The sequence below is a fragment of the Natator depressus genome, chromosome 6, assembly GCF_965152275.1.
Source record: "Natator depressus isolate rNatDep1 chromosome 6, rNatDep2.hap1, whole genome shotgun sequence".
Classification (NCBI taxonomy): domain Eukaryota; kingdom Metazoa; phylum Chordata; order Testudines; family Cheloniidae; genus Natator; species Natator depressus.
The window spans coordinates 126,339,948-126,363,207 of NC_134239.1; the positions used below are offsets into that span (position 1 = coordinate 126,339,948).

The following is a 23,260-nucleotide window of genomic DNA, read 5'->3' on the forward strand; positions in this document are numbered from 1 at the left end:
TCCCACTGGCTGCCTGACGGTACAGAGCTTCCAGCTTCTCCCCATTGTGTGCTCACATCTGCCTGTCCCCCAGACCCCACAACTGTTCCCGCAGCCTCAGCTCTTCATGCCCTCTCTCCCAGGCCGGGGGAGGCTGCAGAAGAGCCCCCTCTCCCCTTCCCAGGGCTGGTGTTGTGGGGGGAGGAGCAGAGGAGTTGTCCCCATTGCTTATAGGAGAGGAGGGAAGAGCTCCAGTGACCCTGATTGGCTGCTCTAGCCTAGGAGGTGGGCAAGTGAGGAAGGCAGCCAATCAGAGGCGGCTTCCCCCCAGGCGGGGCTGAAATTTGCAAGAGGGCTGGAGATTCTCACTCAGTTGTGAGGTTGGCTCCAGCCCCGGCCAAAAGCCCGTCACCGGTGAAGAAATCGTGAGTTGGGCAGCACGGAGAGGGACTGTGTACGTCCTCCTGGGTGTGCTCCTCAAGTGGGAGCAGGAGGGTGGCTTTGGGGTTAAGGCACAGGGCTGAGTCTCAAGACATCTGCTGCAAGCTTTCTGTGTGACCTGGGGTGAGTCACAGGTCTCTGCACCACAATTCCCCACCTGTAAAACTGTGAGCATAATCCTGCCTTTCTCCCACCCTGTCTTTTCTATTTATACTGTCTGGGGTAGGGACTGTGGGGCCCTGATCTCAGTTTAGACCACTCAAGGTAATATAAATAATATTACACATCCAAAACAATGTTAAAAGAACATTATTAAGGTTGCAAAGTCAAGCATGTAGAAGTTAGGAAATGCCAGAATTAAGGTTGCAGAGGCGTATGCATTATGACCTAGTTCTTAATTACATGATCACATACTAGTTTTTCCACAGGACCTGGGTATCATAATGCACATGCACAAGGGGTCCAAATTAAGGTGACAATTCTGGCATTTCCTAACTTTTGAGTGCTTGACTTTGCAAATTTAATAAGGGGAAAAGGGGATTGTGTGTAATTTCCAGGGTTTTTTTTTTTTTTTTAAAGCAAACTGGGGGAAAAAAAAGTAAATTCAGTCATGTGGAATCATATTGACCCCTACGTGGCTCATCAGCAAGGTTGGGATGTGTAGATCTATTGCACAGACCTCTGCCACTAGAGCTAAAAGAGTAACTGGTAGCAGTAGTAGGTTGTCATCCTCTATGTGGACCAGCAGTAGAGGGGCTGAGACAGTTTGCCAGTAGATTTCACAGGTATTTTGCTGACAGCAAAGGACAGGTGAGAGTCAGGAATCTTGGTTCCATTCCAGGCTCTGGAGGGGAGTGTGTTCTAGTGAGCACAGCCCTTCTGCCTGTTCCACCCCAAGCATGACCCCTTCTTCTCCCATCCCCTCCAACCTGTTCCTGTCTCAGTCCTGTCTCTTTCCCACGCCGACTCCCCCCACCCCCTGCTTACTCAAATGGCTTCCAAATTCTCCCTTTCCTCCTCTCTATTTCCCTCCCTGCCTCCCAGCCCAAGTCTCCCTGGCCAGACAACCAGACACCTCCCCTGCTCCAGCATCTAGTCCCAGTTTCTCTTTCCCCTCCCTGTTGCCTCCTGGGTCTGGCATTTGTTCCCTCTGCATTCGAATCAGGTATTCTCTTCCTGACTGTCCTGGCCCGCAGGGAGGCACTGATTGCACAGGAGAGACAGTTTCCCCCGCTCTCTCTTGTGGTGCCTGGCTCTGGTGTGCAGTAGCAATAAGCCTTGGGAAGGCACATGGCCCATGTGGATGGAATCTATGGGGGAACTTAGCTGTGATGCTCTAGCAAGTCTCTACTGAGCCTGGGCAAATGGAAATTTTTCAAAGGCTTGTTATAACTTGCCGAATTTGGATGGATTTCTCAGGGAAAGCACAAGGCACAGCCCTGACACTAAGGCCAACCCCCTGCCAAATTTCAATTCCCTGCTCCAACGCATGGAGGTGCTAGAGCTTCGTCAAAGAAACGGCTGCCAGAATTTTTTAACATGGGCAAAACAAGGTATTTTCCCCTCTAATCTCATTCTTGGAAATGGCTGAACAATTTTGTCTGAAATTTTCCAGGAAAATTCAGCCTGAGACAGACACCCAGTATGAAAAATTTCAGCCTAAACAGTTAAAGTTTGGCAAAGTTATAAGCAACTGAAAACAGATCTTATAATGGGAATGTATCTGGCCACCTTAATAAAGGGCGGTGATCTGTGAGACAGTCCAGCAACGCTGTTCTGCTGCCTGCTGGTCTGTCTTTGCTTCATGAGGTCGTATAAGCCCCCATCCTGCAGCTGGCTCAACAAGGGCAGATGCTGCAGGAGCCCCAATGATGTGATTGCAGAACTGGGGCCAAGGTTAGGGGCTGCTCGGCCCACCATGTGATTTTATGGCTAACCTCTGGTAAGTGATTATTTTAATATTATTTACTTATATAGGGTCTTATTTTCCTGAAAGCTTCTCCTTCCATCAGGAATGATTCAGCTAGAATCAATGACAGACAGACATAGACTTTTGTACGTTTAAATATCAACACACTGCAAAATCAGATACTTCAATATAAGTCAAGGGAGGAGGGCGGGTGAGAGTGGTCTGCGGGGAAAAAATAGGTATTTAAAAAAAGTCCTTATCTAACAACAGAAGAGGTAATTTGTGAGTGATGGAGATGGGACTGTGTGTCTCGGCTGACTTAAAAATGCCAGTATTTTCTCCTGACTTGGCTAATGGGATATTTATTTATTTAATTGCATAGAGGAGAATTTATTTGGGTTTTGTGGAGAGGCAGCTGGACCTTCCAGAGCTGTGCACATGAAATACTGCTGTTTATTTTGCTTTTAATTTCTCTCTGTCTCTTGCTAAAGTAATTTCTGAAGGCATTAATCTCTCCAAGAGCTTGGTCTCCAAGCCACAGTCTATCACTTTCTCTGCGGTATCTGGGTGGTAATGGTGACGGCAGAGGTTTCCAGCTGGGTGCTGTGGAAGCTGAAAATCATGGGATCTCTGGGGTAACTGAGGCCTTGGTCATAAGCATCCTGTAGAAATGGAACAACTTCTCAGAGCTGGACACTCTGATGGTCAGAGGCGAGGAGAAGGTATACGTTGACCTATTGGGTAGCGTGAGGCGAGCGGCTGAGACACCTTGCGGCAAGGTCGGAGTTCGGGATTAAGAGCCTCTGCCCTACTTAGGCAGGGTGAGCCCCGTGGTTTCCCAATTTATCCATGAGGACATTCAGGGAATGTATTGGGAAGAGAAGAGATGGTGGATCCAGCCCTCTGTTCTGCTCCGGCAACTTTGTGCTGCTCTGCTGCCATAAAGGAACCAGCCCCCAGCAGGTCTGGCCAGTTGTGAGTTATCCAGGCATGTGGGGGTGGGGGGGAGGGATCCCTGGGTAGCACAGAACTGCTGTAGTACCCCGGCATAGGGAGTGTGGCCGGACGGAATGGGGTGTGGGCTGTGGCTGGAGTGTCTAATCCAGATATGCTCAGCTGTGGGAATGGCCCTTTGGAGCCATAGGCAGGTGGCTACAAGTCAGAGCAACCCTGAGGGAGGTGGTGCTGAATATAACTTGGGAAGGAATTTGGGTAGATGAAGTCTTTGCCAGGAGCATTATCTTTATGGAGAGACACTGGTTTAAAAATAAAACAAAACCACACTGAGTAACTTTTAGATTCTGCTGGAGGGGATTTCCTAGTTGCCCAAACATCCCATTTGACGTGCTTAGTCTCCTCCAAGGCATAGGTTCAAATCTAGCCAGGGCTAGCTCAGTCCTTCATGTGCAAGGTTAATAAAATGGGTGCTTAAATAAACCTGCAGTTTGTTTTCTGGATTTTTTCAGACCAAACCTGAAAACCTGAGGTTCTTTCTGTGCCTTATAGAGCCCACCACATACTTTGTAAGGGTAGGTTCACTCCTGGTGTCATTGTACAAAAATTCCCTTCCCCTCACCATTGTGCAGCATACTGTGTTCTGTTGGGTCGCTGCTGCTCTCCACCCCAGAGGTGACTGCAGTTTAGCACTGCTAACTTTGTAAAGTGCTTTCAGATGGAAGGTGCTATATAAATGTAAAATTGTCCTACGCAGTATTATCTACTTAATCAGGATAGCTGGCCACTTCACAAAAAGAATATGCCAGGTTTCTGGATATTTATATATCTCAAATGATTTTTCAAAAAAGGTTTGGGATCGTCATAAATGGATACTGAAACTTCCTGTATGTAAGGTAATATAAGAAATTCCAGTTAGTTATTATATTTGATAGTATTTATAGCTTTTTATAATGGCAGGCAGAGAGAGACCGTATTTTAGGATTACAAAGATCCAGAAACATGTCGTATACCTTTTAGGCTCTGGTCCGTTTTACAGATTCCCAGCTGTACAATTAGGGAAAACACATAACTAAAGCTTTGGCTCCCATTGATAATAATCAATTATTCCCTCAGAGCAGTGCACAATTTGCTGAAGCAGTCATCAAAACTGGAGGATCATTGTGATACTTATTTTAAGCGTTGGGTGTCAAGATCCTGGATTTAGATATATTGATTCCTATCCTTTAGTTTATGGGTGGTGATCAATGACATGTTCAGAATTGGGGATAAATGCAGCGGAATTTTTCAGAGTAGCAGCTGTGTCAGTCTGTATCCTTAAAAAGAACAGGAGGACTTTTGGCACCTTAGAGACTAACAAATTTATTAGAGCATAAGCTTTCGTGGGTTACAGCCCACTTCATCAGATGCATACAGTAGAACATATAGTAAGAAGATATATATCTATATATATACATATAAAGAGAATCATGAAAAGGTGGGAGTTGCCAGTTTGTATGGCAACTCCCACCTTTTCATGATTCTCTGTATGTGTATATATATCTTCTTACTATATGTTCCATTCTATGCCTAAGCTTTCCTGGGCTGTAGCCCAGGAAAGCTTATGCTCAAATAAATGTGTTAGTCTCTAAGGTGTCACAAGTACTCTTCTTTTTTCAGCGGAATGTGTCACTGGTGCGTTTCTGTGTGAGACCTGGAAGTGGGGTTTTGTAATGCGTGTAATACTAGACCTGGGTGGGCACGATTTATCAGTGAAAAATGGGGCACTTCCTCTATTGTGGCTCAGGGAATGGAGGCCTAGAATACAGGTGTTCTGCATGCATAGACCAAAGGGACTTAGGTACTGCTAACTCCTAGATGCTCTGCTGTCCAATGGAATTCCAAACCTGTGGTTAGGTGCCCAGGTTCTCCCTGCATTGTAGGGGGAGAGCTCGGTACCTAAGAAAGGGATTCTCAGCAACCAGCAAACTGAGTGAGGAGCCACCTCAGCCAGCCAAAAGTGAAATGCAGAGGAAAGGAGCCGAGCATAGGGCACATAAGAACGGCCATACTAGGTCAGATCAAAGGTCCATCAAGCCCAATATCCTGTCCTCTGACAGTGGCCAATGGCAGGTGCCCCAAAGGGAATGAACAGACAGGTTATCATCAAGTGATCCATGCCCTGTCACCCAATCCCAGCTTCTGGCAAACAGAGGCTAGGGACACCATTCCTGCCCATCCTGGCTAATAGCCATTGATGGATCTATCTCCCTTTTGAACCTTGTTATAGTATTGGCCTTCACAACACCCTCTGGCAAGGAGTTCCAGAGATTGACAGTGCATTGCGTGAAAAAATACTTTCTTGTGTTTGTTTTAAACCTGCTATCTATTAATTGTATTTGGTGGCCCCTTGTTCTTGTATTATGAGGAGTAAATAACACTTCCTTATTTACTTTCTCCACACCACTCATGATTTTATAGACCTCTATCATATCCCCCCTTAGTCGCTTCTTTTCCAAGCTGAAAAGTCCCAGTCTTATTAATCTCTCCTCACACGGAAGCCATTCTATACCCCTAATCATTTTTGTTGCCCTTTTCTGACTCCAAGATCTCTTTTTTGAGTGGTAACAGCTAATTTAGACCCCATCATTGTATATGTATAGTTGGGATTATGTTTTCCAATGTGCATTACTTTGCATTTATCAACATTGAATTTCATCTGCCATTTTGTTGCCCAGTCACCCAGTTTTGAGAGATTCTTTTGTAGCTCTTTGCAGTCTGCCTGGGACTTAACTGTCTTGAGTAGTTTTGTATCATCTGCAAATTTTGCCACCTCACTGTTTACCCCTTTTTCCAGATCATTTATGAATATGTTTCACAAAGGTACTTAAGCACTAACTGTCCTGGACCTGGGCCTTAGGCTGACAGGCCAGAAGGAAGTGCCTGTCTCTGCTCAGGTCTCTCAGCTACGACCCCTTTCCTGGAGTCAGGCACCATAGTCAGGTCAGCCCTTTCTTAAGAGAGAGAGAGAAGCTGGCCCCCACCCCATTAGCCCAGTGGGTGGGGTGCTCATCTGGGGTTGGGAAGAGGTGTTTTCAGAATCAGGCAGAGCAGGGACTTGAACCCATGTCTCACACTGCTCAGGTTAGTGTCTGGGCTCTTTGGTCTCTGTCAATATCTCCTGTTGAAGCTGGTCCTCTTTGTATGAATAACTAAATATTTATTGGAGCGGGGGCTTGAACTTGCCTCTCCCACATCCCGGATGAACACCCTGGGCGGTGGAGTCAATTGCTTGCTTCTCCCCGCTGCTCTGTCCCAATAAAGAGAAAGTGATTCACACATCTCACCCCATTTTCTTGCTGGGAAATTGGTTTGAGGATGAAATCATCCACATCTGCTATGTGTATTGCCTTCCAGGTGGACAAGTATAGAAATCACAGGCTGGAGCCTCAGCTGTGTAAACTGATGTCATTGGTGTGAGCGGAGCAACACTGCCTTGTGCCAGCTGAGGATTTAGCCCAATAAGTCTACTTTTAGGAAGATCACCTTTTTATGGTCCAGCTGCTAACTTGGGGAGGGAAGGCACTGGACGATGCTAGACGCTTGGCATACTGCTGGGATTGGGGTGGCTCCATATTTTGAGTGGAACAGATGGTTATCCAGAACTAACATAAATATGGATTAAATGGCAAAAAAACTTTGTTAATGCAGAGTTAAGGTTGCCTGATGTTAGCTCCTTGCAGAACGGCAAGTTCAGCAAAACTCACATTTCTGAAAACCAGGCAATGCAGAGGTAAGGTAAACCCCCACATAACCTTAACTCTGCCCCCTGGAGCTGGAAATAGCTGCTGGGAATTAACTGCACGCGCTGCAGTTGTTTCCAGTGTTTCAGGTGTAGCTGTACTGAATGGCAGAGGCAGGAGGGGGGACAGGTAGGTGGAGCTCTGTTTGCGATACGAGGAGATCAGGGGATTAATGTGTGGAGTGTCACAGAGCTGGGATTGTGATATGGCAGACTGAACTTTAACCTTGTATCTGCTGAATTGCATGTCTGGAATATCATTTAAATGTGTCACCCTAGTAAACACAGTCTTCCATCATGGCCTTTGGGCTTAAACAAATGCACTCTGCTAGAACTCCTAACTACAAAAAGATCCTGATTTACTTCTAGAATGTGAGGACAATGTAATTAGCAAACACTAGCGATGAGAAGGCCTTTCCTGGTTAGCTTGTAGTAGACATAGAGGCAGTGGTGCTGGAACTAGGAGTGCTGGGGGTGCTGCCACGGGCTTGAAGTAGTAATAACAACCACCTAATGCAGGGTTTCCATCATCAGCAAACCCACTATAAACATTATTCCAGCACGCCTGCCTAGAGGAAACCCCTGCACCTCATAACATGCAGCACTGTGAGAGAGATAGGTGCACTTACAATGGGGACATGCTTTCTCTCCCTAACTAAGGATTTTCCACGTTGTCAGGCAGGTTCTCTTTGGTCCAAAACAAGGAATCCTGCAGTGGTGGGAGAACACAGACATGCCAGCATCTTATCTACCTGATGTTGAAGTGGGGATGCTGATTTCCTGCTGTCCCTTTAACTATTTCACAGACAGCTTGTTCTCTCCTGATGTATGAATTTTGTTCTCTCTCCTGTTGTTCATGGTTTGGATGAACGCCTTGCTCAATGAACCTTTCCCAAGGCTGTAAGAAAACCGCAGGCGGTAGTTTTGTTGTGGAAAGTGCAACTTTTAACACTCACGACAACTTTATATGTACCACGAGTTTGAGTGGTTATGCAACCCCGGGCGCCAGGTCACACTTCCACTCACTCCGATGAGGGGCGGCCAGGCTAAATCTGAGTGAGAGGCATTGAGACCGGTCGCACTCAAATTTGGCCCCAAACCCGCACCACAACTTTAACAAACCGTGGCCCCAACTTTTGAACCAAAAAACCCCACGACTTTCTTACCCATCACAGAGAAGCAGTTTGCTGGAGGCTGCTCTCTGTATCAATTAAAGTAGCAGCTCTAAAAGTAGATCAATTAGTGTATCAATTAGAGTAGCAGCTCACTGGACCTAGCTGTATGCTGGTCAGATTTTCCAAAGCGCTCAGCACCCCGCATCTGATGTTGTTCTTAGCTAGACCTGCTGGGTGCTGAGTCCCCTGGAAAATCCGGCCAGTGTGTGTGTGTGAGAGAGAAAAGGGGAGAGAAAGAGAGAGAATGTTATATTGTGGTAGCAGGAATGGCTTAGAAGTTACTGATTTGGATTCACTCTAGAGGAGGGGTGAGCAGTGTCTACACTGTCTGTCAGTGGGAGACGTCTTAAATCCATGGGCGGTGTGTGAACCACCAGCTGGGGGAAGCTAGCCCCCAGCCATGCCCCTTCTACACCCCCCCACTGGAGTCCAGAGCCCCCTTGCCCAACTGCCAGCTTCCCCAACCCCAGAGTGCTGGGAGGGCAGGTGGCGTGTCCCGAGCCGGGGCCACCCCACAGAGAGCCTGGATTCCAGCCGTGGAGTGGGAAGCAGGAGTATGGGGGGGGGGGGTGGAGGTCTGGGGGTGGAACAATACAGCTATACAGAGAGACTCCTCAGAGATATTCCCCACCCCTGCACTGTGATTAACATATACATCATCATCTCAGCAGCAGAGAACTAGTTAGCCACTGGAGCCTTCCCAGTTCTGGAAAACAAATGGGCCTTCCAACATGCCCAGAAAGCCAATGAAGTAGGATTGCTTCAGACCAGAGAGAGCAAGTTCCAAAACTTTTGGATGCTGTGACATTATCTGATTAAAATATGACTATATAGATCATTGTTGCAACCACTGTTATATATTTTCAAAAAGAAAAGGAGTACTTGTGGCACCTTATAGACTAACCAATTTATTTGAGCATAAGCTTTCGTGAGCTACAGCTCACTTCATCGGAAAGCTTATGCTCAAATAAATTGGTTAGTGTCTAAGGTGCCACAAGTACTCCTTTTCTTTTTGCAAATACAGACTAACGTGGCTGTTACTCTGAAACCTATATATTTTCAGCAGATCTTGTACAAAGGTTGTCAAGTGAGGTATCTATGGAAAGGTTATGATTTGCTGGTTATGATCATGCTATCTATATGCATGTATCATTTGTGTATTTGAAGTTATAAGTATTGGCTCTATACCTGGTTTTCAAATGTTTGCTCCTGGGGTAACGCCCAGGAAGTAGTTAGCCAGCACATCTTGGAGGGACTATTCAAATTGAGTGGCCCATCAAAAGGACACTTAACTCACAGTGGACCTTGGGAGATGCTCATCCACACTGAGTGGACTGTCCTGTAAACGTGCTATCTGGAGTGCAGGTAACGGCTTCCTGCAATGACTGAGCGAAATTGGGCATGGACATGTGACTTGCCCATGTGACTCCAAACACTGTTTGGTCACCTGTGATTCTCCACTAGCTGGGCTGAGGTTTTTGTTTGAAACAATGGGTTTCCCTCCACATGGCAGAGGATATGAATGGGCCTGGAAACCCCTTCATTTTGCTTCTATCCTGCTCCAGCCTCTTTGCTGCCCAAGTCTCTAGACTATACTAATGGAAGCATTCTAACCAAGGGACTCAGGGCCTTCCAGTGATTTGGAAGCCTCCAGAGATTTGATTTAAGCCAGCAGTTTATGCCATCACCGCTACAAGCCTGAATCAAGAACTTTGCAATTACTGGCAAAGAGCCCTGTGGCACCTTATAGACTAACAGACGTATTGGAACATAAGCTTTCGTGGGTGAATACCCACTTCATCGGATGCATGTAATGGAAATTTCCAGAGGCAGGTATAAATATGCAAGCAAGAATCAGACTCGGGATAATGAGGTTAGTTCAATCAGGGAGGATGAGGCCCTCTTCTAGCAGTTGAGATGTGAACACCAAGGGAGGAGAAACTGCTTTTAGAATTGGCGAGCCAGTCACAGTCTTTGTTTAATCCTGAGCTGATGGGGTCAAATTTGCAAATGAACTGAAGCTCTGCAGTTTCTCTTTGAAGTCTGGTCCTGAAGTTTTTTTTGCTGCAGGATGGCTACCTTTAAATCTCCTATTGTGGGTCCAGGGAGGTTGAAGTGTTCTCCTACAGGTTTTTGTATATTGCCATTCCTAATATCTGATTTGTGTCCATTTATCCTTTTACGTAGGGAGTTTGTCATTACTGTATGTATTTGATTCCTTTAACCAATTTTAACTCTCACCTTTCTTTTTTTCTTTTTATGATTAAACCTTTACATTTTAGATACTAAAGGATTGGCATCAGTGTGATTTTTGGATAAGATCTAAGTTACATATTGACCTCGGTGTGTGGCTGCTCCTTTGGGATCCGAAGAACCTTTTATTTGATGAGACTGGTTGTAAAGAACCACTCACCTTTAAATCCAGCGTTTTCGGTGGTAACACAAGGACTGGGATGCTCAAGGAAACTGCTTTTATGACTTCTTGTTAGCCAGTGTGGTGAAACAGAGGTTTACTTTTGTTGCTGGTTTCGCATATCCTATGGGGGATTAGCCACCAGCCTTGGGGTGTATCAGCCCTGTTTCTTAGCAGTTGGTCCTGATTATGGCATCCTCACTGGTGACCCATTGAGGCACGGTTACACACTCACCTCTCTATCAGAAGGATGTTTTAGCTCTTCCCAAACAAGAGCTGCAGCAGCTTTACATCCATCTCAGCTCCCAGGCCTGGTGACTCAAAACCAGTCAAGAGAGGATGGAATTGAAATTGACAAGCTCCTTTGACTCTGAAATGCACAGAGGGCAGGGGTCTTGTCAATATCACTCCCCAGCCAGCCTAACCAAGCAGGTGGAGAGTGTGCAATATACATGTATACTGTATGTTTGCAGCGTGTTGTAGCCACGACAAAGGACCGGAACCTGAGCGGTGCTGAGCCCAACCAGCTCCCATTGTCTTCAGTAAGTGCTTAAGGTGCTCAGCTCCTCACAGGAGCCCCTTTAAGGATTGGCCCATGCCTTACAATTGGAGGTAGCATGACCTTACGTTCTGATTTGTTGTCACACTGATTCTGCTCTGCACCTTGTCTCTTGTCTCTCCAACGTCTGGTGCTTGTTCTCAGTGGTCACAATTCAGCAAAGCTCTGACGCGGCTGCTTACGTCCCATTGAAGGAAATAGAACGTTAGCCCCTATTTTCAAATTAAGCAAATTAAGCACATACTTAAGTGCTTTGTTGAACCAGGGCCAGCGTCTGCTGTCCACACTGCAGGTGTCTTGTGCTATATTGTTTTGTTGCAAGCCACATTATTGTTTAAATAAGACAATCCATTCTATTTGCTGCTCTTGGCTTTCAGAGGCACTTTGCAATGTAAATGCAACATACTTGGCTTAGCCAACCTCTCTTTAATTGTTCTGCAGCAGGGTCTTGTTCCTCGTCTACTCTATCACTAGCATGGTATTTCATTCTGCTGGTAATAATTAAAAGAGCTAATGAAGAAAAGGGAATCAGGAACTGTTTTCTTTTTTAACCAAATGCCAGAAATTCCTAAGAGAATTTTTGACATTAAAAAAATATTTTTTGATAGCCCCTTATTTGCATGGCGGTTTATGTAGTTCACAAAGGCCCATCTGGAAACCAGTGACTTCAGGTCCCATTTGTCCATGCTGTCAGGGTGGTAAATCATGTTGTAAACTTAAAAACATTCTGTCTGGATTTTCAATTCTTGACAATGTGCCTGAGGTTGCTCAGTTCAAGGGTAATGTAGCAATTGAAGGGACAAGCTGGGGGGAGGAGAAGGAGGGGAATGAATATTTTTTCTATAAAAAAATCATTTTATACAGGAGTTAATTTGTAGGAAAAATCCAATTAATTTTAGTAAATCAGAAGTTGCCTGGCAGTGACTAGAGGTGGGCAAACGACTCATAAAGAATAATTTATTCAATGAATCTAGCCCACAAATTGTGCATGAACGGAATATGTATGACTCTGAGCATGAACGGAATATGTATGAATGCGTTAGTTGACACTATCTGACAAATATGTAATGCAAACCTATTTCAGCCTGTGGATTGCTTGCAAAAGGTCCAAGCAACTACTCACTTCAGTGTGTGCTACCTGTGAGCTGTGCCCTGTGATAGTTGCCTTGGTCACATGATTTCTCACCTTCACTGGAGTGATTGCAAACAGAAGGCTTTTAACACATGGCTTCTAGTGGGAATTAGGGTTGCCAACCCTACCGGATTGGCTGGGAGTCTTCCAGAATGGGCCTCAATCTCCCGGTGACTATTAAAAGCAATCTGGGAGATTTTAATAGGCCAAAAATCCAGCCAGCGGCGCAGCAGGGCTAAGGCAGGCTCCCTGCCTGCCCTGGCTCCATGCAGCTCCCGGAAGCAGCCGGCATGTCCGGCTCCTAGGTGCGGGGGTGGCCAGGGGGGTCTTCTCCTGCTGCCCCTGTGCCCCACCCTGAGCACCAACTCTGCAGCTCCCATTTGCTGGGAACTGCGGCCAGTGGGAGATGCAGGGGCAGTGCCTGCAGGCAGAGGCAGCGCGCAGAGCCACCTGGCTGCCCCTTAGCCTAGGAGTCGGACATGCTGGTCGCTTCTGGGAGCTGCCCGAGGTAATCACCACCCGGAGCCTGCACCCCTCACCCCGTCCCGCACCCCAATCCCCTGCCCAAGACCTGAGTGCCCTCCTGCAGCCAAACTCCCTCCCAGAACCCACACTCCCTCTCCTGCACCCCAATCCCCTGCCCCAGGCTCAGCCCGGAGCCCCCTCCCACGCTCCAAACCCCTAGGCCCCAGCCCAGAGCCTGCACCCCCTCCCACATCCCAACCTCCTGCCCCAACCTGGTGAAAGTGAGTGAGGGTGGGGGAGAGTGAGCAACGGAGGGAGGGGGGATGGAGTCAGTGGGGGGCGTGGCCTCGGAGAAGGGGCAGGACAGGGGTGTGGCCTCAGGGAATGGGCAGGGCAAGGGTGTTTGGGTTTGTGCAATTAGACAGGTGGCAACCCTAGTGGGAACCCTGGCACAGATCCATATCTGCACAAGTATCCATGCTTTCCTCCACCATTCCTAGGAACAAAATGGCGCTCATGTTTGCAGAAACTCAATAAAGTGGATGGCAAATGCCATTAAAGCAAAGGAGTGGGTTTTATTTGAACTCATGTTGGCCAATGCTTCCTTGTTAGAGGTGATTGAGCACTCCAGGAATGTTAGTGATGTGGAACTTTTCCAGTTTTGTTTAATTTCCAAATCTATTTGTTTGAATGTTAAACTGTGCCATCCATTACTACTGAAGAAGGCGGTGGGTAATGACTGGAACTCTTCAGGACGATGACACTTGGATAGCAGATTCTAGCTGAAAATACACACGGATACGTTATACTATTTACTTATGGTGCATTTTTTTGCCTGAAAATATGACCTGGGGGTGACATTGCAAAATATTTTGACATTCACCCCCCAACAGAGGTCCAGCAGAAGATCTGCACTCCATTTAAGCCATCAAGCCCTGGCTGGGATGATTTAGTTGGGGATTGGTCCTGCTTTGAGCAGGGGGTTGGACTAGATGACCTCCTGAGGTCCCGTCCAACCCTGATATTCTATGATTCTATGATTTAGAGCTCAGAGTGAGACGTCTTTTTGAGGGTATATGCCTTGTCCTGGCTTTCTGCACTGAGGTGAATTCCACCCAAGCTAAGCAAAACTGAAAAGATTCAGTATTGTTGTGTGACTGGTGTGACTTTTTCCTCATGTGCTTCCTATTCAGACCCCAGCTCTGAGTTATAAATCTGTCAGCAGTGACCCTGCTAATCGGAGTGAACAATGTCAATTTCTTGATAACCAAGAGGAGAAACGTGTCTCTGTTTTTATGCAGCTGCAGATGTCTTCTCTGTGATCTGTTTTGATCGCTGGGCCTGATCCAGCTCCCAACTAAATCAAAGGAATGCTTCCCATTGATTAAATAGTAGCTGGATCAGGGTTATAGAAATCAAAGGCAGTCTTTCCATTGATTTTAATGGGAGCTAGATCAGCCCTTCTGTAAACACTGGTCAATTATTTGTATGTGAATGTTAATTTATTTGAATTGGGGCAAATGTTGCTTCTGCTCCTCATCTGTGGCTGCGGAGGGCCATGCATGCCAGGACATGATTGTGATTCCCCTGAACGTTGTAGGGATCCCAGAAGCCAGGATTCAGGGTCCATATGTCCGTGGCAGTCGGCAGCACACAGGTTTGTGTAGGATCTTTGCCTCAATGGCTGGAACGTTGCGGTTGGGTGGCGTTGGGGAAGGGGACAAGGGTGCCTCAGGAATAGAGAGCCTGGTGCAGTCCTGACATGCCACAGCATGGCAGGCTGAATTCTGTCACTTCCCGAGTCCCCACGGAATTTCCAGTGTCCAGGCCAGGAAACTGGAACAATACCTTCAGTTGGTTTACATTTAAATTGACCTTTCTTGTCATTTCTTGCCCCTTTCCTGATTGGGAGCGGAATAGGAACTACAAATGGATGTCTACAGTGTTATTTTTATGACCAAGATACCGCAGGGTATTCTACCAGCAGCACATAGCTGGTTGCTTACAGTGGGGTGTAGGGTCACTGTAGTGAAGGGTGACTTTTCTAAGTGCTCTAAAATCCACATGCTGGATTCAATATTTTACCGTTCTTATCATTTTAAAACTTTATTTTGTGTACACAGGGGGCTCAAACTATGGCTCTGACCCTCCCCAAATTGATAGCACCTGCTGGGGATTGATCTCTGCGAGGGTCTGGCACCCACTTTCTTTGGGGAAGCAATATTTAAAAGATATTTGGGATGAAATATGGATCTACAATGTGGCTTGAGCCATATTGATCAACTAGAGAACGTCACTTGTGCATGAGCAGCAGGACGCGGCTGTGTTGCAAGCCAGAGGGTTTGCAGAGAGGTTACTATCATTGTAACTGAGTGGCTCAAGGTAACATGCTGTGGTTGTTAAATCCATGAAGCACCCATAGGTTGTGAGTTTTCATCCCACCCTTAGTTGCTTTCTGAGAACGTGTGGTATGCACATTAGCTGCTCTCTGCCTGCATTTTCCAGGGGCTGCTTGTGGAAATTTTGCCCTGAGAGTAAAGTTTCTGATTTAAGAGCCGATATTTGAAAGTGCTCAAAAATTCAAATACAGACACAGATTTTACTTTAGAAGTATAAGGTGGACTATAAGGTGGATAGAAAGCTGGCTAGATTGTTGGGCTCAACAGGTAGTGATCAACAGCTCGATGTCTAGTTGGCAGCTGGTATCAAGCAGAGTGCCCCAGGGGTCTGTCCTGGGGCCAGTTTTGTTCAACGTCTTCATTAATGATCTGGATGATGGGATGGATTGCACCCTCAGCAAGTTTGCCGATGACACTAAGATGGGGGGAGAGGTAGATATGCTGGAGAGCAGGGATATGATCCAGAGTGACCTTGACAAATTGGAGGATTGGGCCAAAAGAAATCTGATGAGGTTTAACAAAGTCAAGTGCAGAGTCCTGCACTTAGGACGGAAGAATCCCATGCACCGCTACAGACTAGGGACCGAGTGGCTAAGCAGCAGTTCTGCAGAAAAGGACCTGGGGATTACAGTGGAAGAGAAGCTGGATATCAGTCAGCAGTGTGCCCCTGTTGCCAAGAAGGCTAACGGCATATCGGGCTGCATTAGTAGGAGCATTGCCAGCAGATCGAGGGAAGTGATTATTCCCCTCTATTCGGCACTGGTGAGGCCACACCTGGAGTATTGCATCCAGTTTTGGGCCCCCAACTACAGAAAGGATGTGGACAAATTGGAGAGAGTCCAGCAGAGGGGAATGAAAATGATCAGGGGGCTGGGGCACATGACTTACGAAGAGAGGCTGAGGGAACTAGGCTTATTTAGTCTGCAGAAGAGAAGAGTGAGGGGGGATTTGATAGCAGCCTTCAACTACCTGAATGGGGGTTCCAAAGAGGATGGATCTAGACTGTTCTCAGTGGTGGCAGATGACAGAACAAGGAGCAATGGTCTCAAGTTGCAGACGGGGAGGCCTAGGTTGGATATTAGGAAACACTATTTCACAAGGAGGGTGGTGAAGCACTGGAATGGGTTACCTAGGGAGGTGGTGGAATCTCCTTCCTTAGAGGTTTTTAAGGCCCAGCTTGACAAAGCCCTGGCTGGGATGATTTAGTTGGGGTTGGTCCTGCTTTGAGGAGGGGATTGGAGTTGATACGTCCTGAGGTCTCTTCCAACCATACTCATCTTCATGAGACTCTAATATATAGCAATCATGCCTCAGGCTTCTCCCCCCTTCCCCAGACAATGGCAAGGGAGCGTGATCAAAGAAAAGCAAGTAGCTGCAACTCTCATCAGTGTCAACATGTTGATGAGCATTAGGAAATACATCTATCATAGGGAGCCCTATTCTAAGGGCTGCCCTAAAGTTGACATTGACTAATGCAGTGCCCCGATACTGTCCTTAGTCAAAACAGAAAATTATGTTTATCATGAAGTAAATCCTGAAAACGAATTTCAGCTTTCTACAACAATTCATCGTCCGCACAAACGCGGGGATTGCACCTATTAGTTTCACCCCTCAAAGTGCTGTAGTTTTTGGGGAAAAAAGGGGTCCACAGGAAATATCAGGCTGTAGAAAAACTTGAGTACCACTGTCCTTATAAAACAGTCATTGCAAGCCGCCATTGATATTTCCCCTCCCCCCAGAACAGCTGTAGAAAAATCAACAAGTGCACAAACTACAATAAACAAGTACAATGATGCTCTAATCTAAAAGACAGAATTTTGTAGACTTTTTTCACACCTGTTAAAATGGAAATCCTAGTGCTACCACCCCACCATAATATTGCTGTGGCACGTTAGGGCCAGGGATAGAGTGAGTGGTGCAAACTGGAATCAATTGGTCAAGGGCCTCAGATATAACCCCCCCAACAAGAGCTGATTTTAATCAGTTTACTTCCAAACCCAGGTACATAGGAAGATTGTCTTGATTTCAGAACAGGGGCTGAGGTAGATTTTAGGAGAAAAGGGAGGAGGACACTGTGACAGGTTGGACACCTTGGGAAGTCACCTGATGTGCTGAGATACCACTGAGTCTACCTGTTCTGCCAGCCTGGGCCCCCGTTAGCCTGTCTTGCTGAGCCAGGCTCTTAAAACCTCCTCTAACACACATGCAGGCAAGGCCACACCCAGCTGCAGATCAGCTCTGGGAAAACTCAGCTTAAGGGACTTGCTCCAGCACTCAGATGTCCCCCTCCCTTGGCGTACAGACCCAAAGATATATTATATTCGCCTCTTCCCTCAGTGTAGGAGAGGGTATGCACAATTTCTCGCCCCTCCCCTCCCCCAGTTTTAAATCACATAAACTGGGTTGTATTATAAACCAGAAATAAATGTATTAACTATAGCAAGTGTATTTTAAGTAGTTAAGGAGGTAGCAGACAGAACAAGGCAGATTACTAAGAAAATAAGACAGAGCATGCAAGCTAAGCTTAATACACTAAAGAAACTGGTTACATGTGAGTTCTCACCCTAAATGTGGTTCTAATAATCTTCTTCACAGACCAGATGCCCTTCCAGCCTGGGTCCAGTTCTTTCCCCTTGGTCAGTCTTAGTTGCTTCCAGTCGTCATCTTGGTTGGGTTTGCAGAGGAGAACTCGTCCACTAGGATGACCTCAGTCCCCACCCTTAAATAGGATTTGCATAAGGTGGGAATCCTTTGTCTACTAGTTTGACCCCCCCCCCTTCCCTTAAGTGGAAAGTTACAAGAAGTTCTAGGTAATGTTTTAGTATCAGGGTGACAAGACCACCTTACTCTGTGGGGCCCTTGTAGCCATTCTTCACAGGCTGACTCACACGTTCACAGGAAGACTAAGCTCTTTTACAGTCCATTGTCCTTGTTGATGGGCCATCCGCCCAGTCTGGCTTTTCCATTGTTGCACCTGAAGTGTTGGCAGGGGGCGCCACTCAAAGTAGCCTAGTTGAAATACAGCTGCATAGTCAATGTTCTTAACTTCAGATACAGAAATGATACATGCATACAAATAGGATAATCACATTCAGTAAATCATAACCTTTCCAATGATATCTCACATGAGCCATCTTGCTTAAAGTGTCTCAGTTATGTCATATTCATATCATAAGCATATTTTCATAAAGAATATGGACACCCATTGAGATGAATGGAACAGCTTGCACCACTCCAGAGATATTGTGTCTGGCTGTATTCATACAGGGGATACTCTGAGTCATCTGAGAAAAACTTTAAAAACTCCAAACCAAAATTAAACCAAAACAAAACAGGAAAACACGGACAATTCCCTGTTTTTATGACCAACCGTAGAGCTGGTTGAAAGTTCAGAAAACCACAGGAAAAAATTTTGAGGGAAAAATTGCCCCCACCCCACAAATGGCAATTTTTCTACCTTTTTGGGAGCAGCTTTTATTGTAACTCTATCTCCTGTGTTCTTGTGCTTTAAAGTGTACATCAAGGGTACTTAGATCTTTGGATGGGTGTCCTTTGGGGCGTTCGCATAAGACTGAAGTCTAAGTAAATGATCCAATGGACAGGACTAGAGCGAGATGAAAAAATTGGGAGGGGCTTTTTGCTTAAATGTTTCCCAGAACTTGAAATGATCTTTTTTTTTTTTGCCCAGCTGTAGGTGGGACCCACTACCCTTCAGAACTCCTTCCTAGTACTGTGCTGATATGAGCCCAAATTCTGGTGTGGTCTGTTAACCTTGAACACAGAGTGCTGCCGTTTGAGCCAGACTGACCCTTGTGGTTATATTTCCTTAGGTGCATTGATCGAGTAACAGCTGCTTATCTAAAACCCCACCTTATGGGTCTGGTATGGTCAGATATGAAAGTTGTGGGTTGTCAATTTGTAATACGAGAGAGGAAGGATGCTCTTGTGGCTAAAATACAGGATTGGAAGGCGGACAGGCTGGGTATTATTCCTGGATCTGTCTTGGATGTCCTATCTGACGCTGATTAACTTCTCTGAGCCTGAGTTCCTGCATTTTACAGATAGGATGAATAATATTTACCTGTCTTGCAGGGGGATACTTCTATAGCAAGCATTAGGAGTGAAAGTAAATGTTCTGGATTCCTGTTATTTGCTTTTCCCTGCCGTAGGGTAAGACCATGTAATGTACCAGTACAGATCACTGTCCCAAAGGATACCTAAACTAAAGTCTGTTGAGAAGATGGAGAATTTTTTAAACATTCCCTCCCCCCACCCAAGTGTTCTTTCTGGAGGGAGCTGGGCAGGGGGAGAGAAGAAAGAAAATGGTGCCACATTGGTAGGGTCAGCAGAGGCCAGACTTTAAAAGTGACACATGATTTTTTGGGGTGGAGGGTGCTGTTGATGATGTAGGAGTTCTGTGGTTGGGGCCCACTTCTAATCGCTGCCTTCTACCCACATGAAAAGCTGTAAAGTGCAACATCTAGGGGAGGTAACTTTTAAAAAAGTTACTTTACAATCAAAACCAAACACTTCCAGGCGAGTTGGCTCCATGGGGTAGCCTTGCTCTCTGCAGAGGGACAAAAAATGCCTGCTGAATGTCTCTCGTACACTGTAGCTATATAGTAGGATACAGAAAGGTCTCCTAACATCTACAGGGAATAACATGGATTGATTTATGATTTTAACAAGCATGGTTGAGTAGGGAATCATGCCTATATGGTTTCAAAGTCATGAAAAGATATTAATCATAATTAAAGCTGCCCAAGAAGGCATCTGAACCAGTGGTCTGATGCCTGGCTAATTGATTACACAACTAAAGCATAGTTGTCCCTACAGAGACCGGTAAAGGACAGTTTAGATGTGGCATCTAAATATTTAATACCAGATGGGAAGCACAGAATTGGAACAAAGGGCATAATGAGGAATAATAGAAATCAGTTAGAAGGACTATGGACTTGTCCCCATTGATTATGTAGTGTGTAAAGAGAGAAAGTGATTAATAGAAACAAGTAAATGAGAATCAGCGATGACATTTTTAGAGCTGCAGACTGAAGTCATGCATCTGCAAAGGTCAGAGCTGCTCATCTAGAAATAAAATATGCAGCGGAGAGAAGTAATGTGGCTTAAACTAAAGCACAGGCAGAGTTGCCTTGTTTTTGCTAAAGATTCCAAATTTTCTAGGCAGAATCCTTGCATGGAAAATAAGTTAATAACAGTTGTTCAGTGCAAAAGTGAGGGACCAAACCTATGAGGCCGGTCTTTATCTGAATCACCAGCTACGAACAAAGTATTTTTAAGTTTCCCTGCTGTTCAGGTGTCCTAGCTTCTTCCTACTCGAGGATGCAACACAGCTCCTTCTAGATGCCGAGACCACCCACCGCACAATAAGCGGAGTTCTGTTACCAGCAACACCGCTGCAAATGAGGAGTAACTTCTCGGAGTTAAGGGAAGTTACTCTTGATTTTGGACTGGTATTAAGAGCTGGTCACCCAGGAAGCCTTTTGCTGTGAAAGAACTTTATGAAAGTTCTACAGTAAGAGCTGTGTGTCTGTCTGTTCAATAAACAGGCTGTCAAGGCTGATTCCCCACTCTGGCACTTCGAGTGCGGAAGGTGGGGGCCCGCAAGGATTCTAAAAATTAATACTGCCCACTCCAGGCTTGTATTAAACTCTCAAGGTTACAGCTTCTCTCTGACCTTGGATGGTAGATGCTGCCACCACCCGAGTGCAAAAAACCCCTTTGGACCCAGGAAGACGCACTTGGGAATTCCTCCCTGTGGGGTACCTGCAAGCCCTTTCATCCTCCCCCCAGGGAAGAAAGAAAACAAGGAAAGAAAGAAAGATTAGTTATTGCCACGAGCTAATTAAACAACATGCACAAACCTCTCAGGACACAAAAACCCCCAATCCTGTTCTTTAAAAAAAAAAAAAAAAGGTAAATTTTATTAAAAACAAAAAAAAAATACATTTGGAACTTAGGCTATTGCTAGATTTAAAAAGAGCAAATATAATAGTTAAGCATCAAGAATGGTTTTTTTGAGGTCCAGCTTAAAAGGTTGCAAGCAAAACAAAAGCACCTGGGGTTAGCACTGAGGAGTCCACAAGCCTTACAGAAATAAAAGAGAAATAAACCTCATTGCGACTTTCTAGACATTCCCTGATCTGCTTACATATCTGAGGTTTCAAATTGAGTAGTTTTTAGGTATGATCTGGTGATTTTGATACCTGGTTCACAGCTTTTTACAGCATAGCTTCCGCCCTGTCTCTGCTCTGTCTCCCCGCTCTGGAGAACAGACAGACAGACAAAGGGAAAGTTCCCCCCACCATTTAAAAAAGTTCTAGCCCTCCTATTGGCTCTTTTGGTCAGGTGCCCACTCCCTTTCCTTTTACCTATGGGCTTTTTTAACCCTTTATGGGTAAATCAAGTAGAGAACAGCTACTAACAGGTATTTTGTAGCTAACTGGCTGGCTGGGTGTCCATAAAAGGGAGTTAACCCCCCCCCCCACCTTCATTTATCACACAGGCATAACCTGAAAGCAGAATTTGGCCCAATGCTTGTGTGCAAACCAAAGACCCCTTTTCATCCCCCTTGAGTACGCCCATTTGGGGCTGGTTTCGCTCCCGTCCCCTTCTCTGGATGGAACCCTACCGCGGAGCCACTCTTCGGGTACCCGAGGCCGCGGCGTAAGTGCGGCACATGTACGCATACCTGAGCTAGGTGTGACCCAGCTTGCTGGAACAACAATAGTAGTGAAGCTACAGGGGCACAGGGGGCATCATGGGTTGGCTGCTCAAATACATACGCAGAGCCCTGGGCAGGGCTGCTGCTGGAGCTAGCTCGCTCGTAGATCCCGAGGCCAGAACGGACCACTGTGATCATCCAGCCGGATTGCCTGTTTAACACAGCCTACACGTGCTGCCATTACACTTCTGATCGCAGCATGGTCATAGCCTCAGCCTAGATCTGTGGGCTGCATTCCCCTCTTGTTTCCTCACTGTATCAGCCGGACAGGCCCCGCCGAGTCTGGCACCTGTACACCCTTCACCTGCCGGGGCCCATGACAGCAGCCGAGTCAAAGGACTCAAAGACAGCTTCTTCCAAACTAAGCCGGGTTCATCAGAGGTACAAAGCACTCGGAGCAAGGAGAGTAAAACAGTAAAGACCCATGTGCCGAGATTTTCCCCTATCTACAGTTTAAACTTTCCTTGCAGTCAGTTGTTCATTCCCCTCAGCCTAGCCAACGCCCATATCTGGCAAGGGGAAGCAGACGGTCCTAGCAGCACGTGCCTTCTGTCTCCTCCCCTACCAAGCAGCTCTCCCTGACTCTCTGGGCAGCTTCTTTTCGGTCACCCCACCCTCCTTCCTTTTCCAGGCCTGGGGTCCTGTAACAGCTGAGTGTTCCCTTTGATTTCTCTCTTCTCAGATTTGGCAAAACAGTCGTGTGTGATGGGGCTTAACCTCCATCACCTGCGAGGCAAAGAGAAGAACCCCAATTAGTCAAGCTCTGCACCTGAGGTGTGTGCGTAAGGAAGTAACTGCCTGCTGGCCAGAGGTGGAGAAGCTAGGCCATATAAGTAGGCTGAGGGAGATCACTTGGAGAGAAGCTCTGGGGTAAGGTTTAACCAAATCGGGGGGGGGGGGGGGAGAAGAGAAGCCCTGTGGTAGGGTTAACAAGGGAATGATACTGAAGCACAAGGGGCTGGAAGGGCTCTTAGTTTGAAGGTTTGTTTGGACTTTTTCATGCTACCTTAGAAAGGATTTAGGCTTTTATGCGACCTGGCCAGAGCACCAAGCTACAGAACCCCCGGAGTGGGCAGTGAGAGAAGATGTAGGTCTGAGGGAGAGCCTACTAGGGACACCAGAGATGAGGACCCCTTGCAACACTGTATCTAGGCATGAGGGGGGTGACCCAGAGGTGAGAATCTGTGCTCACACCATGTCCCCAGGATTGGGGCTGAGGAATCATATGTGTGCTCTTGGCTTTCCTACTTGATTCTCCTTACAAGCCCTTTGATCTGACACCATAGCTAGTCAGCCATCATAAACAAACAT

At 46.3% G+C, this 23,260-nt stretch overlaps 1 long non-coding RNA gene across 1 annotated transcript in view; it reads left to right on the top strand.

Moving 5' to 3' along the window:
* Window positions 1-2,233: 2,233 nt before the first annotated feature.
* Window positions 2,234-23,260, top strand: part of LOC141990241 (uncharacterized) — a 348,636-nt gene continuing 327,609 nt past the window's right edge. Inside the window, exon 1 of the long non-coding RNA XR_012640115.1 lies at window positions 2,234-2,362. This is a non-coding gene — a long non-coding RNA (uncharacterized LOC141990241). The remainder of the gene's footprint in view (window positions 2,363-23,260) is intronic.